We start from the raw sequence: 15,460 nt of genomic DNA on the forward strand, positions 1-15,460 counted from the left end.
AACATTAAACTTAATTATATAAATAGCATTTTGAAAGCAAGATTTTTCCACTTTAGAACAGCGAAGATGGAACTACCACAATATCTTTTCTTGTGCTGCTGTTTCCTAATTACAGCATTCAATTAAACATTAAGTACAAGGTTCCCCCTCTATCCAAAAGCAGAGTGTTCCTATTAAAACTTTCCTAAGTGGAGGGGTGCCTGGGTGGCTTAGTCATTAAGCATCTGCCTTGGGCTCAGGTCATGATCCCAGGGTCCTGGGATCGAGCCCCACATCGGGCTCCCTGCTCGGCGGGAAGCCTGCTTCTCCCTCTCCCACTCCCCCTGCTTGTGTTCCCTCTCTTGCTGTGTCTCTTTCGGTCAAATAAACAAATAAAATCTTAAAAAAAAAAAACTTTCCTAAGTGGAAATGGCATAAATCAAAGAAACAAATGACATTTTGTAAAAGCAAAAATCCTCTTCAGATTTCTTTCTGTTAGCAAAAAACAGGTATAATGCAGGCCTTCTGTAAAAGTGAAGTGGGGTAAAGCTAACTTTCAGACAATAGGAGAAACCTGTACTACCTCGTTCATAAGGTGATACAGAAATAGAGGCACTAAGAAACTCGGTGACTTTCACTGAAAGAATTTATAGTCTATTTGGGGAGGCATGATATAAACCCATGAAAAATACATAAAGTGAAAGGAAGCAGTGTAGAGCCAGAAAGGCTGTGAAGGCAGTCAGACCTCAATCGGAATCCAAGCTTCAAAACCTACTCTCCAGGCGCACCTGGGTCACTCAGTTGAGCATCTGACTTCAGCTCAGGTCATGATCTTGGGGTGCTGGGATCGAGCCCTCCATCGGGTTCCTCACTCAGCGGGGAGTCTGCTTCTCTCTCTCCCTCCGCACCCCACCCACCCCGTTTGCGCTCTCAAATAAATACAGTCTTTAAAAAACAAGCAAACCTACTCTCTGTATGATCTGGAAAAAGTTACCTTCTTCTAGAATCTAGATTTCATCTATAAAATGAGGACAATACCTACCTTGCAAGTCAGTGGTAAGATAAAATACAAAGAACCTAACACAGGGCCTGGAACATTTATAAGGTACTCAGTAACTGCTGTTACTGTTATTGTTATCATCATCTTAGAACCAGAAGCTATTATTTAATCCATCTCTCATTTTACTGATGGAGATGCCAAAATATCACAAAGCAGGATATGAATGTCAAATGAGTGCAACAACCTGGGTATGTGACAAGTTCATGAGTAATAAATCTCATGAATATTCAGGTAAGACTTTCAGAAGTGGACACTGAATTATGAAATGAACACTGCTATAAAATGAAAAACAAAAACACAATTGCCTCTCGTTCCTGATATTCAAACATGGGTTCTAAACCTACATAGTAAAGGCAAGGTTTACATGACAAGCATAAAAATAAAATAAACCCATGACAGAGAGGTTAAAATGCAGCTTTACAATTAGAATAGCAAAATATTATTTACCAAGCACCTTGGGGGGTTGGGGAATAATACCCCAAAGTCAACAGGTGAGGCTTCATTGAAAGATAACTTCAAAACCTTCTTCCGTGGGCCAGAAGTAATTTTGTTCTGGGACAAATTCAAGACAATATTCAGGCCTTTCAGTAAATATCACTTCACTAAACACAACTGTAGTTAACTCTGAACTACTATACCTTAATCTCTCCAAATGTACAGTTACTCATTAAATTTAAATTTGTTTAAAACCTATAAACTTTAGGGCGCCTGGGTGGCTCAGATGGTTAAGCATCTGCCTTCGGCTCAGGTCGTGATCCCGAGGTCCTGGGATCGCGTCCCGCATCGGGCTCCCTGCTCCTTGGGAGCCTGCTTCTCCCTCTGCCTCTCTCTCTCTTTCTCTGTCTCTCATGAATAAATAAATAAAAATCTTTTAAAAAAATAAAAAATAAAAGGAAATGACATTTAAATAAATAAATAAAACCTATAAACTTTAAATGAGCCAGTTGCTAGCCTTACATGACAAAACAAGGAAACCACCACTGTCTTAATCATCTCCACTAAAACTGTATTCAGTTCTTTTTTGTTCTTTCAACATTATCAGTGACTGTCTTCTGGCTTTCCACATAATAAACAACTTAGCAGCACTAAAAACATATTTTTGTGGGCAATAAAAAAAATAATTTTCACCCTAAAACTGCATTTCTATTCTAATTATTAAGGCTTCTTCCCTGCCTTTCCCATGAATCTTTATCAACTTTTAGTTACCATTTTTAATTTCCAGAATTTTTCATTCGGTCGCTAAATTTATATTCAAACTCTTCCGAAAAGTTTACATTTTTTCTTCTTTTGACAGACACAAAGTAAGTCCCCAGGAAAAAATAAGGTCCAAGAGGTAACACAGAGTAGCAGATAACTACTTTATTTAAAACAGGAAATGTTATCTATTCACAACTACTCAATTAAGACAAACTGAAAGTAAGTTAAATGGCACAGCAGAAAAACCACACTTTGTTTTGAAGAGTTTCAAGGTTAAAAACCAGGGCATCTCTGGGGTTTCTGTTTGGTTTTTAAAGGGAATTGAAATCCTAACACTAAGAGAAAAAGAAAAAGGGTCAAGGCCCGTGAGAAGGACAAGTGATAAAACAAGCATGCCTTCAATAGGAAAGTTAATTTTATTCTGTCTCCCTTGTTTCCTCTGCCAGCTTTGAAGTTTTTCAACACGGGAGTAACTATCAATAGACACACACAAACGGAGGCCACACACAAGGGTTTTCCTGGTATCGGGAGAAGAGGGTTCCCAAGATGTGCTTCATTCAGGGAAGCAGAAACGCCTGGAAGAGGAGACCACTTCCACACCTAACTGACAAGAGACCCAAGTAACCCGCGAGGAGGACGCAGAAGCCTGAGCTCCTCCCTCAGGGCCCAGGCCTCCAGTGGCAACTCGGCTGGGCAACGTGACTCAGGAAAGCACGGGGCTGGCGGCGGCCTAGCGCGGCTGCCTCCGCGGACCTCTGGGGCCTGCCTTCCCTGTCTTACCTGAAAGCCGGCGGGGTCGGGAAGCCGCGGTCTGGGCTCTCGTCTCCCACCAGCGGTGACGCGAAGACGACGGAGGCGGCAGCAGCGGCGGCGGCGGCGGCGACTCAGACTCCACGGGGCTCTGGCTCCGCGAACCGGCGATGAATCAGCCCGATTCCATTCAAAAGAGTCGCCCGGGCCTCCGCCGCGAAGCACTTCCGGGTTCACTGCTCCGCTTCGGCTTCCGTTCCCCCCGACGGCCAATTGGAGACGGCTCGGGAGTCCGGCGGGCGTCCCGGGAGGAGAGCGCCAGACGGTGAGCGCGGGCCGCCCCGCTTCTCCAGTCTAGGCTGGGAGGGCCGGACGGAAGTTAGCGCCGGGGCCGCTCCCGCCCCTCCGACATCCTCTCTTTTCTCCCCCCACCTTTTTCTCCCCTCTGCGAATCCAGGCCGCAGTCGCGATCTGGGACGCCGGCTTCCTGGACCCTGGAGGTGACGGGCTAGGAAATGCAACTGCGGGCTTGGAGAAACCAGAACCCCGTTCGTTTGGGTGTTCACCGCGGTCCTTGAACTCAAAAACTGAAAGGTTCGTTTCAACTCAACTTGGTCGTCAGAGAAGCAGAAAAGAAAAGGAAGAGGTGTAAAAAGAGGGGAAATAGGTCAGAGGTTCTCTTCCACAGCGCAGTCTACCCACCTCCTTGTCTTCTCCGCTTTCCAGGAATTGGATTTCAAGGAAAACCAACGTTTCCCAAATGTTAAAACCACCCACTTTAAGCCCAATTTAACTTACAGGGCTTAAAAAAAAATTACTACGTTTCTCCAAATAATTAGCAGCAACAACGTTTTGCCCATTATCTGTTCTGTGCTAGGTTTTCAGAGAGCAAAACCACTCAAGAAATAACTGATTATCTGGGTGGCTCAGTGGGTTAGGTGTACGCCTTCAGCTCCTGGGATCCTGGGATCGAGTCCCGCATCGGGCTCTTTGCTCAGTAGGGGGCCTGCTTCTGCTGCTCCCCATCATTGTTCTCTGATAAAGAAATAAACAAAATCTGGGTGCCTGGGTGGCTCAGTTGGTTAAGCAACTGCCTTCGGCTCAGGTCGTGATCCTGGAGTCCCGGGATCGAATCCCACATCGGGCTTCCTGCTCAGCAGGGAGTCTGCTTCTCCCTCTAACCCTCTTCCCTCTCGTGCTTTCTATCTCTCATTCTCTCTCTCTCTCTCAAATAAATAAATAATATCTTTAAAAAAAAAAAGAAATAAACAAAATCTTAAAAAAAAATGACTGATGATCAACAAATTCATATCATATTTAGTTACAGGCTCTGTTTAGTTACACCAAGTCCCTCTCACTTTGTCAAATATGTTCCAAATAATAAGCATCTTTAAAGCATTCCTAAATCAAGAATGGTGATGAATCTTCTGGATGGAGGGGAAGGAGGAATTACAGCATCTGAATTCAAAGCTATTTGAGTGGGCATAATTACAAAGAATTTCCCTCTTAAAGATACTCCATTTCTATCTAAAAGAAAATAATAATACCTCAGTTATTTTAACCATAGGTAATACTGTATTTGAATCAGCATCTTAATGTGTCTACCCCAACCTGTGCCTCTTCTGTTTGCTTTTTTTTTGGTGAATGAACCCATCCTTCAGCTAGTTTCCCTAATCAGACCTGAGAGTAGACATATTCTCTCCTATGCATCTATTCCTACCTACCTCCCAATTAATCACCCTATAAATCATTAAGTGTCTAATCTGTAAAAGAGCTTTTCTAATCCACCATTCACCTTTCTCCATTCCCTCTTCTCCAACCTTAACTTAAGCCTTCCTCACTTTTTTCCTAGAATGCTGAAATAATCTTAATCTCCCAGCCTCCAGTTTGTCCCCCTTAAATCCATTCTCCTTTATTAGCAGATTTTTTTCAGCTACACAAATACAGTCATGCCCCCTTTTTTTTTTAAGATTTTATTTATTTATTTATTTATTTTGAGAGAGAGAATGAGAGAGAGAGCACATGAGAGGAGGGAGGGTCAAAGGGAGAAGCAGACTCCCTGCCGAGCAGGGAGCCCGATGTGGGACTTGATCCAGGGACTCCAGGATCATGACCTGAGCCAAAGGCAGTTGCTTAACCAACTGAGCCACCCAGGCGCCCAGTCATGCCCCTTCTTTGCTAAAAATTTCACCACTGACTCCCCCTAACAATTAATACAAAGGTCGAAAATCTCTTAACTTTGTTTAGAACATCCTTGCTTCCAGCCATGCTAAAGTATTTAGGGAATGAGATGTCCATAGAAACTTTGAAAAACTGAGACATTTCTGGGGGTCTAGAAGGTAATACACATGCTTAGGGACATTTACATACCTAGCTAGGCCTGTGCGAATGCTCAGGAAAGACGTGAGAAGGCCCCAAGCTCTCACCTCTGTCTGACCTTGAGGCTCTACAAGAGCAAGAAATAAAAACTAATACAGAGGTGTAAACTCACTGCCTGAGTGTTGAAGGCATGTCCCAATGCACATACTAAGACCCTCAGCAAAGACTAGGAAAATCATGGCTAAAATGATTTAAGGAAATCTCTGTCCAGTCATCAGATGACTGCTAAGCTAACTAAGCAAAGACTTCACTGGTCACACACAACAAAGAATATAGACTTAAGGAATGCATCCAAGAAGTCACTAAAACCAACATCCACTATAACAAACAGAAACAACAAAAACCCTGGGGAGGGAGCAGAATCTGATTTCCAGAATTGCCACATTATATTATTTGAAATGTCCAGTTTTCAAAATAAAAAAAGTTTTTTAAAGTACAATACGTGCAAAGAAAAAAACAACGTATGGCCCATACATAGTGGAAAAAGCAATTAATAGAAACTGCCTGAGGAAGCCCATATGTTGAACTTACTACAAAAAGACTTTATATAAGATATTTTAAATATATTCATAGAGCTAAAGGAAACCATGTCTAAAGAACTGGAGGAAAGAATGAGGAGAATGTTTCACCAAATAGATAAAATCAATAAAGAGATAGAAATTACAAAAAACAACAAGAATTCTAGAGTTGAAAAGTATAACTGAAGTGAAAATTCATTAGAGGGGCTCAGTAGCAGATTTGAGCAGATGGAAGAAAGAATCAGCAAATTCGAATACAGATTAGTTGAGATGATCAAGTTTGGGGAACAAATAGAAAAGAAAATAAAGAAACATGAATAGAGTCATGGAAGTCTGTGGAACACAATCAGGCGTACCAACATATGTATAATAGGAGTCTTAAAAAGAGACGAGAAGGAGAAAGGACAGAAATATTTGAAGAAATAATAGTCAAAAACTTCCCAAATTTGATGAACATCAATTTACACATCCAAGAAGATTAATAAATTCCAAATTGAATAAACTCAAAGAAATCCATACCTAGACACATTATAATCAATCTGTTGAAAGCCAAAGGCAAGGAGAGAATCTTGAAAATGTCAAGAGAGAAGCCACTCATCACATAATTCTCAATAAAATTTACAACCAAGGCTATGGAAGCAGAAAGCAGTGGCATGACATATTCAAAATACTGAAGGAAAAAACCATCAACCAAGAATTCTATATCCAGAGAAACTATCCTTCAAAAATGAAGGAGAAATTAATATATTTCCAAAATATATGTCTAAACAAAAATAGAATTCATCACAGGAAATCTACAAGAGATACTAAAGGGAGTCCTTCAGGTTGAAATAAAAGGACACTAGACAATAACGCAAATCCACATGAAGAAATAGAGGACGCTTGTGAAGATAACTGCATAAGTAAATATAAAAGACAGTATAAATATATTTTTATTTGTAACTCATTTTTTTTCTATTTGACCTAAAAGACAACTGCATAAAGCAATAAGAATAATTCTGTGTTGGCATATTATGTATAAAGATGTAATTTGTATCACAACAACAGCACAAAGGAGAGGGGAGGGAATGAAGCTATAGAGTAGTAAAGTTTTTGTATACTATTAAAATTAAGTTGGTATTAATCTGAACTACATTGTTATAACTCAGGAATTATAATCCCTGGAGCAACTACTAAGAAAATAATCAAAAGATATATAGTAAAAGAATGACAAGGGAATTCAAATGGTACACTAGAAAATATGTATTTAACTGAAAAGGCAGCAGTAATGAAGGAATGGAACAACAGTAAGCAACAACATATGACATAAAGAAAATAAATAGCAAAATATCATGTGTAAATACTACCTTATCAGTAATTACATTAAATATAAATAAATTAAACATTCTGATTAAAAGACAAAGATCTGCAGAATGGGTTAAAAAAAAAGATACAACTATCTACAGTCCACAAAAGACACACTTTAGATTCAAAGACACAAAAAATATTGAAACTAAAAGATGAAAAACATATATATTATGCAAACAGTAACTAAAATAGTACAAGCACTTTGAACATTGTTCTATTTTTTATTTTTATTTTTATTTTTATTTTGTTCTGCTATTTTTTAAATAAAATTAAAAAATACAACTACCATTTGACCTAGCAACTACACTGTATATATTTACCAAAAATAAATCAAAACATATGTCCACACCAAGATTTGAATGTGATAGTTTATAGCAGTTTTATTAATCATAGCTCTAAACTGGAAATAATCCAAATGTTTCCCAACTGGTAAATGGATAAAGTGTGATATGTCCTTACAATGCAATAATACTCAGCAATAAAAAGGAAACTAATGATATGTGCAACAACATTGATTACCTTTAAAAACATCATGCTGAGGAAAAGAAGTGAGACAAAAAAGAGTACACGCTATGTAACATCATTTTAACGAAACTCTAAACAAATGAAATCAAATATATAGTGACAGAAAGCAGATCACTGGTTATCTTGGGGACTTGAAGTGGAGTCAGGTAGAAGAACTGATTGCATGGAGGAAAAGAACTTTTTAGGTTGTTAGAAATGTTCCATATTTTTGTGTGTGGTGGTGGTTTGTCAAAACTCATCAAATAGTATACTTAAAATGGGTACATTTTATTGTATATTATCTATACTATCATAAAGTTGATTTAAAAGAAGAAAAAATCCTCAAATTTGTTATTGTATCTCTTTCCTTGGTTATACCAAATTATTTTGTAGTTAAAGCATGTTGTTTTATGCCTCAGAATATTCAAACCTATTGTTTCTTCTCTCTGAAATGTCCTTCCTCCCATCTGCTATCCCCACAGTCCACCCCATCTTTTTGGAGAGTGGTTGGTTAATACTAGTCATGAATCTTACCCTACAGTCCTACTCTATAATCTCTTTTTTTACTTGTCTGCCTTTCCATCTGAACTTTAAACTTCTTCAGAGCAGAGAACATGGTCTGGCCATAAATTGGTACTAAAAATTATTGTTGTCTGTTGAAGTATTACTTGTCCAAGTACTTTGCTTCCTGACTATACTCAAAAGGATCAGAAACATTTTAAATCCAGATATGGCTCCTCTTGAAACAATCAATTCTTCAAAAATTAACAACCAAATTTATGGAATTTAAATGGCCATATATCTGATACAAGTACTACATGCCTATGAATAAATCATTCATTGTTTGTATTAGTCCCAGTGTGGCTTTGGAGAACACTACAGTGCACAGAATTGTGAAATGTTTGACATGTTTCCTAAAATGATAAATTGCCAAAAGCTCACATTATTAAATATGTAATGTACATTGTATCAGAGAGAAACTTTCCTGCTCATTTGGTATCTTCTGAACCTGAAAGGTTTGTTAAATGAATGAATAACTCTGCCTAGTACTGGTAATACATAGCTGTTCAAAATGCATCATCCTTATTATAAAAATTTCTTCCTATTTGTAAAGAGCACTATGTACATATACATATAACTCCTTTCATATACAAAGTCTGACCATGTGTCTAACAAGAAATTGTAATGGTAAATTTTCAGATAACCCAGCTTTACAATTATGAATATCAACAAGGGCTGTTGCCATTTGAATTTCAAAGAAATGTTTGGAAAGAATTTAAGAAACACATTGTTTTCTGTGCAAAATTTAAGATCCATTTTAATTGTTATACCTAATTATAGTTTTTGAGTTATGCAGCTTTTGAGTATTATAAATAAATTTAGATCTAGCACAAGAAAAAAGGAAAAATAGGAAAATATTTACTCTCTAAAGTACAGTGAATTAATTTAATGTATAAGGCCAATAAAATAATTGTTACTTCTGCCAGATGGTATTTTACATTTTGATAAAAAGATATATTCTTAATCATATATGTCAAGGAAAAGCAACCATATGTTGTTAAACACTTCCAATTTGTCATTTAATTTAAATTTAATTTAAAAGGCACTACTGGTGTTGCCATAAATTTTTTTGGTGATGTGGCCTAAGTATCCTTGGTGTCAATAAAATTTAATCTTCCCAAGTAATTTCCATATTTTTCTTTGACTGTTTGAGTGAATAATTCAACAAAGAATTTTCTTAGCATCTACAAAGAAAGGACACCATAAAGGGGATAAATCAGAATCCAGAGTCTATATTCAAGATACTACTTGGTAAAAAGCATAACCTTTTTTTTTCAAGAAACCTCTAAAATTTAATTTACTGTATTTAGCAAAATAAATAAAATAAAAAGAATAACTGAAATGATTCCAAATTGATGTGCCCTCAGTTTAGAAACCCAATATATTCTTACAGAAAAAAAAAGATGGTGATTATTTATATTACACAATAATTTTGCACATTACAAAAGGGTTTCTAATGAAAGACACTTTACAGAAGACAGAGAAAATAGATTCAATCTCTAATGGAAAAAGAAAATAGATATTAGATGATTATTAAAGGTTTGTATACCTTTGTTTCCTTTGTCTCTTTGAAAAGGGAATTTGTTGGTCCCTCTTGCCATTTTCCACCCATTTCTTTTTTCACTCTACAGGGCTTTATGTATGATTTTATTCAGGCTTAAAGTTTGAATTATTGGGGCGCCTGAGTGGCTCAGTCAGTTAGGCGTCCAACTCTTGATTTCAGTTCAGATCCTGGTCTTGGGGGCATAGGATCAAGCCCTGCATCAGGTTCCATGCTTAGCAAGAAGTCTGCTTCTCTCTCTCTCCTTCTCCCTCTCCCTCTTGCTCTGTCTCTCCCCCTCTCTCCTTGCCTATAAAATAAATAAATAAATCTTTTTAGAAAATAAAGTTTTCATTACTATGTATATTCTGAAGACTTGCAAATTTCTAATATCTGTGTCTGCTCTTCTTCAGGTTTTTCATTGTTGTATGGCTATATTACTATTTATCCATTCTCCAGTTGATGAACATTTGGATTGTTTCCAGTTTTTTGTTATTACAAACAATACTGCTATAAATATTCTATGTTTTCCATGTCTATTTGACCAAGAGATTCTCAACGATATATACTTAGAAGTAAAATGGCTGGGTTCTAAGGAATGCATGTTGTCAGTTTCAATAGATAATACCAAATTGTATTTCAATATAACCTTCAAACTTTCTCATCACTTTATATTATCACCAACATATAATTTTGCTGGACTTCTTAATTTTTGCCAACCTAATAGGAAAAAAATGATATATTGTCTTGCTTTAATTTGCATGTTCCTGATCGCTCATAGGTTGGACATCTTTCATATGATTGTTGGCCATTTACATTTTCTCTTTTCTGAAATGTCAATTCATGACTTTGGCACATTCTTTACTATGGTTTTATGTGTCCTTTTTTGCATACTTTCAAACTCTTAATTTTGCACTTCAGTAAAATGAAATCCCAAGAGGATACATCACATGGGAAAGGTCATGTTGTTAGTAGCGGAGTCAAAATTCATAGTTACCAGTGATATTTTTTTTTTTTTGGGTGGAAAAGCAACTCATGTGCAACTAATGTCATTTCCTTCTATGTCATAATTTTATTTTTCTAAAGTGGAAAGAAATATAATATTAAATTTACATGACACTTTAGATTGCATTCTATACTATAGATTGCATTTGATCACCTCCTTTCTGAGCCAGGCAGATATATGGGCTTAGCAGTCCACTGAGATTGGCATGCTGCTCCAGGGATGCTACACCCAATAGTGAACATTAAGAAGTCATAGGTTTGTCCATTATATATGTAAATAACATAGGCAATTTATTAACAACTATCTTGGAAACTCAAATTTGGTGGATAGAGTGAGGGAAGTATGTCACGTGATAAAGACCCACCGAGGAATCTGATCTTTTTATTCATTGTGATCTATCTACTCATTATCTAAAGTGATTGAGAGGCAAAATCAAATATTTCTTTTTGTTTATCATGAGTAAGACAGGTAGTACACAAGATAATTTTAGATAGCTCATGGACCTTTTTCACATTAATAGATATATACTTACCTTGATGAATACTGCAAAAATGTATTAAAGGCATATTGGATCTGTGATTTAATGGTTATTATTTCTTAAGATGACAATTTCTTTTAAAGTCATCTATTAAAGAGAAATATTAAGTAAACAACACAAATAGGATGTGGGTGGGAAAAATTGTGAAATGATGAATAAATGACAAAAATTTCAAAAACACTGGACAGTGATCTTGGTCATAGGTAACTTTGAGTTTATAAATTTACTCCAAGGATGCCTGGGTGGCTCAGTTGGTTAAGCATCCAACTCTTGATTTCAGCTCAGGTCATGATCTCAGGGTTGTGGGATCGAGTGCCACATTGAGCCCCGCATCAGGCTCCACACTCAGTGGGGAGTCAGCTTCTCCCCCTCTCCCTCTGCCCCTCCCCCTGCTCTCTCTCAAATAAATAAATAAATCTTAAAAATATAAATTGACTCCATCACTTTCTATTTGCATGAACTTGGGAAGTTATTTACTTTCTTTGGCCATATTGGTTAGTATATTTAGTTACTTTAGCAAAGACCAAAATAGTAATGGCTTAAACGAGTTATAACATTTTTTTCTATTTCACATGAAAGTTCAAGGTGGTGAGGGAGTTAGGATGGCACTGCTCCATGAAGTTTTCTAGAAGCCTGGGATCCTTCCACCCAGCTGCTCCATCATCCTCACACTATAACAATGTGGGAAGTGGAAAAGAGGAAGTATGGAGCAAGCAGCTTTTTATTAAGTGCATGAACTAGAATTTAATAACTAACTGCAAAAGAGACTATCATCTCTAGTGGGATGGAAGGGAACAATGGAACTTCAGACATCGGACTTCAAGCAACAAAGGACAATGAACCTTGAGAAATGGAAAACAAAGGAGGGGAAATCTCTGCTCCCCCCAGTTGTCCCATCTTACACTCTGGAGAAAGGTTCCAAGCCTCAGTACAGGAAGGAAGAACTTAGTCAGAACCCAAGGGTGTACCTGAGTTGAGGTGATAGAGGTGGGAGTCTAGGGAAACCAGGTTGTTAGAGTTCACAGGGCTGTGTACTAGAGAGGAAAGAGATCACAGGGAGAACACCAGAGATCTGCAGAGAGACTGCATTTAGTAATCAGTTGAGTGTTAATCAGTATATGTGTGTGGCTGGGTAAAGAACCATGTGAAAGGATCAGAGGGAACAGCAACTGGTTTGTAGGGACTAGGAATAATACCTGTTCCCAACAGGTAGACTTAATAAAAAAAACTTCATAATTCAAACAGCATCAGTTAGAGCACCAAGAAGGTTATGCTTCATTAGTGGGGAATAATTAGCCCTAGACTAAATGCAGGTCTGGTCCTGCTTAAAAAGCTTAAAAGCAAAACCCCAAAAGATCAAAGTGTTTCTACATAACTGAGCCAGATTCAATATTAAGATATCAGTTCTCCCCAAGCTAATACTAAAATTCATATGGAAATACAAAGGACTTAGAATAACCAAAACAACTCTGAAAAAGAACAAAGCTGAAGAACTTATATTACCCGACTTCAAGTCTCATTATACAACTGTAATAATCCAGACAATGGTATTTGACAGTTCTAGAATCAAATCCCAGTTCTATCTCTTACTTACATTGGGCAAGTCACCTAATCTCTGTAAGCATAAGTTTTCTTATCTGTAAAATCAAAATAATAAAATTAACAACCTCATAGGATTATGTGACTAAATGAAATAGTGTATATAATGCACTTAGCACAGTACTGGATCTGTATAAAGAACATCACCTTTTCTCATCCATTCAACCCCAGGCTCCATTGGGCAGGAAGGAACTGTATCTGTCTTGATTATTCCTGTATTCTTAGGGCCTTAAAGAACTCAGGTCTCAAGCCCAGTTCATTGTTTTCTAGTGTTTCACAACCTTCTCTCAAATACTTTGGCTTTGGAATACTTAAAAATTTTTAAAAGCTTTTATTTATTTATTTATTTATTTATTTATTTATTTAAGAGAGAGAAAGAGAGAGAGAGAGAGAGAAAACGAATAAGGGGGAGGGGCAGAGGGAGAGAGAGAGAGAAGTAGACTCCCCGATGATCAGGGAGCCCCATGCAGGGCTCAATCTGAGGACCCAGAGATCATGACCTGAGCTGAAGGCAGACACTAAACCTTCTGAGCCACCCAGATGCCCCACTTTAATGTTTATTTATGGAAAATCTTAACACAGATCTGTAAAATTTTGTCTAGGGTAGTATTAGAACTAAGCATAGTCAGCATGAAAAATATGAAATAAAAATATATTAAAAATATTTAAAAATATTAAAAAATTAAAAGTATAATGTGATGGGTAGAACTTGTCTAAAGATTTAAACTTGACTTCTAGGGACCCCTAGGTGGCTCAGTGGGTTGAGCGGCTGCCTTTGGCTCAGGTCATGATCCCAGAGTCCTGGGATCGAGCCCCACATCAGGCTCCCTGATCAGCAGAGAACTTGTTTCTCCCTGTCCCTCTGCTGCTTCCCCCGCTTGTGCTCTCTCTCTTTCTGTCAGATAAATAAATAAAATCTTAAAAAATACATAAATATACTTTACTTCTAATAACCCCAAGTTCAAGGCATAGATAATATTAATTATAAGACAAACCTTTTAATTTCAGAACAGTATATTTAGAATCGCCCCAGTGCCCTCTAAGCTAAATATAAAAGTATAAGCAGGGGCACCTGGGTGGCTCAGTCGGTTAAGAGTCAGACTCTTGATTTTGGCTCAAGGTAATCTCAGGGTTGTGAGATCGAGCCCCGTACAGGGCTCAGCTTAAGATTCTCTCTCTCCCTCTCTGCTTCTCCCCCTACCCTCCCTGCCCCGCTTAAAAAAAACAAAAACAAACAAACAAAAAAGTGTGAGCAAGTGCTATTGTTTCAAAACTTAGCATTAATATTGAGTCGTTTTGCATAAAATTTTGTTTATAAGAATTTCAGATTAGAACGTCTGACGACTAGTATTTCACATTTCCAGAATCTACCCCTTTCACTTTGTAGTAAAAAAAAAGAATCTATAGGGCACCAGCCTGGCTCAGTTGGTAGAGCATGAAACTCCTGATTTCAAGTGAAAGTGGTGAGTTCAAACCCCATGCTGGGCATAGAGCTTACTTAAAAAAAAAAAAAAAATTGAATTCTGTTTATCATACTTTAAATTCCAGCACAAACCCTTAAAACCATTATCAAAGCCATTTGACCCCTTTTTACTGGTTTAACATAGACCTGGGTCAATTTTTTAAATCTCCCCACTCTTTTTTTTACTTTAATATATGCATGTCCTGTTTTATGTTATTAATATTGCAGAAATATTCCCAAATTCTGACTTTTTCCCCAATGACATTGAAACTAGCATGTAATATCATTCTCTCGGTATAATCTGGAGAAAAATGACTGTGGTGACCCACACTTAAAGGTTGACCTGTTACGAATAATGGTTGATAAACAAGAAATTTAATTTTAATCTTTAAAGAAAGTCTAATTTCCATTTACTCTCCATCATATTTTGCTCATTCCAAAGAGCTGCCCTTTTCCATATAATGTCCTACTTCTGGCCCTCTTCATGGTTAGATTTGGTGTTTAGGATGTATTTTCCTCCACTTACACCTACCTATCATTGTGAGGCTCACCAAAATCTCCATCTTCTCCATTTCGATACGTTCTAAAATCTTCCCATTCTTGTTCTAATAAGCACGTGCAAGAAAGTAATCTCTTCCTATTTTTAGCATTGACAGTCCCCTTTTGGAATCCAACATCTAACATTTATCATCACATTTTAAGAAAAAGAAAAAGAAATAGTAATAATTGTTTAATAATAGAAAACATGAATAAAGAGAATAATTTGGGGTTTTTTTTAACCTAGAGAAAAAAACTAAGGGATGAATTCAAATGAATGCTAAGTTATTTCAGGAAAAGTGCTGAACGTCCTCCATTCCATGTAAGACACAGAAGGACAATTTTGAAGAGCTTTATTAACAATAAATAAAGAAGACTTTATCAACTGTAAGGATAGTATAAAGCATTTCTGTTCTTAATAGCTTTAAAATAAGATGTACAGGGAAGTACCCAATTTTTTGAGTGATAATGTCCTATCTTTCA

At 37.2% G+C, this 15,460-nt stretch overlaps 1 protein-coding gene across 2 annotated transcripts in view; it reads right to left on the reverse strand.

Moving 5' to 3' along the window:
• PSMD14 (proteasome 26S subunit, non-ATPase 14) overlaps positions 1–3,363 on the reverse strand; it is a 99,739-nt gene extending 96,376 nt beyond the window's left edge. For both annotated transcript variants that reach the window (XM_028113123.2, XM_028113124.2), the window contains exon 1: positions 3,017–3,363. The gene's annotated coding sequence lies outside the window, so the exon portion shown is untranslated. The remainder of the gene's footprint in view (positions 1–3,016) is intronic.
• Positions 3,364–15,460: the final 12,097 nt, after the last annotated feature.

The sequence above is a fragment of the Eumetopias jubatus genome, unplaced genomic scaffold (assembly GCF_037043125.1).
Source record: "Eumetopias jubatus isolate StellerSeaLion01/CBP00866 unplaced genomic scaffold, mEumJub1_p1.0 scaffold_3, whole genome shotgun sequence".
Classification (NCBI taxonomy): domain Eukaryota; kingdom Metazoa; phylum Chordata; class Mammalia; order Carnivora; family Otariidae; genus Eumetopias; species Eumetopias jubatus.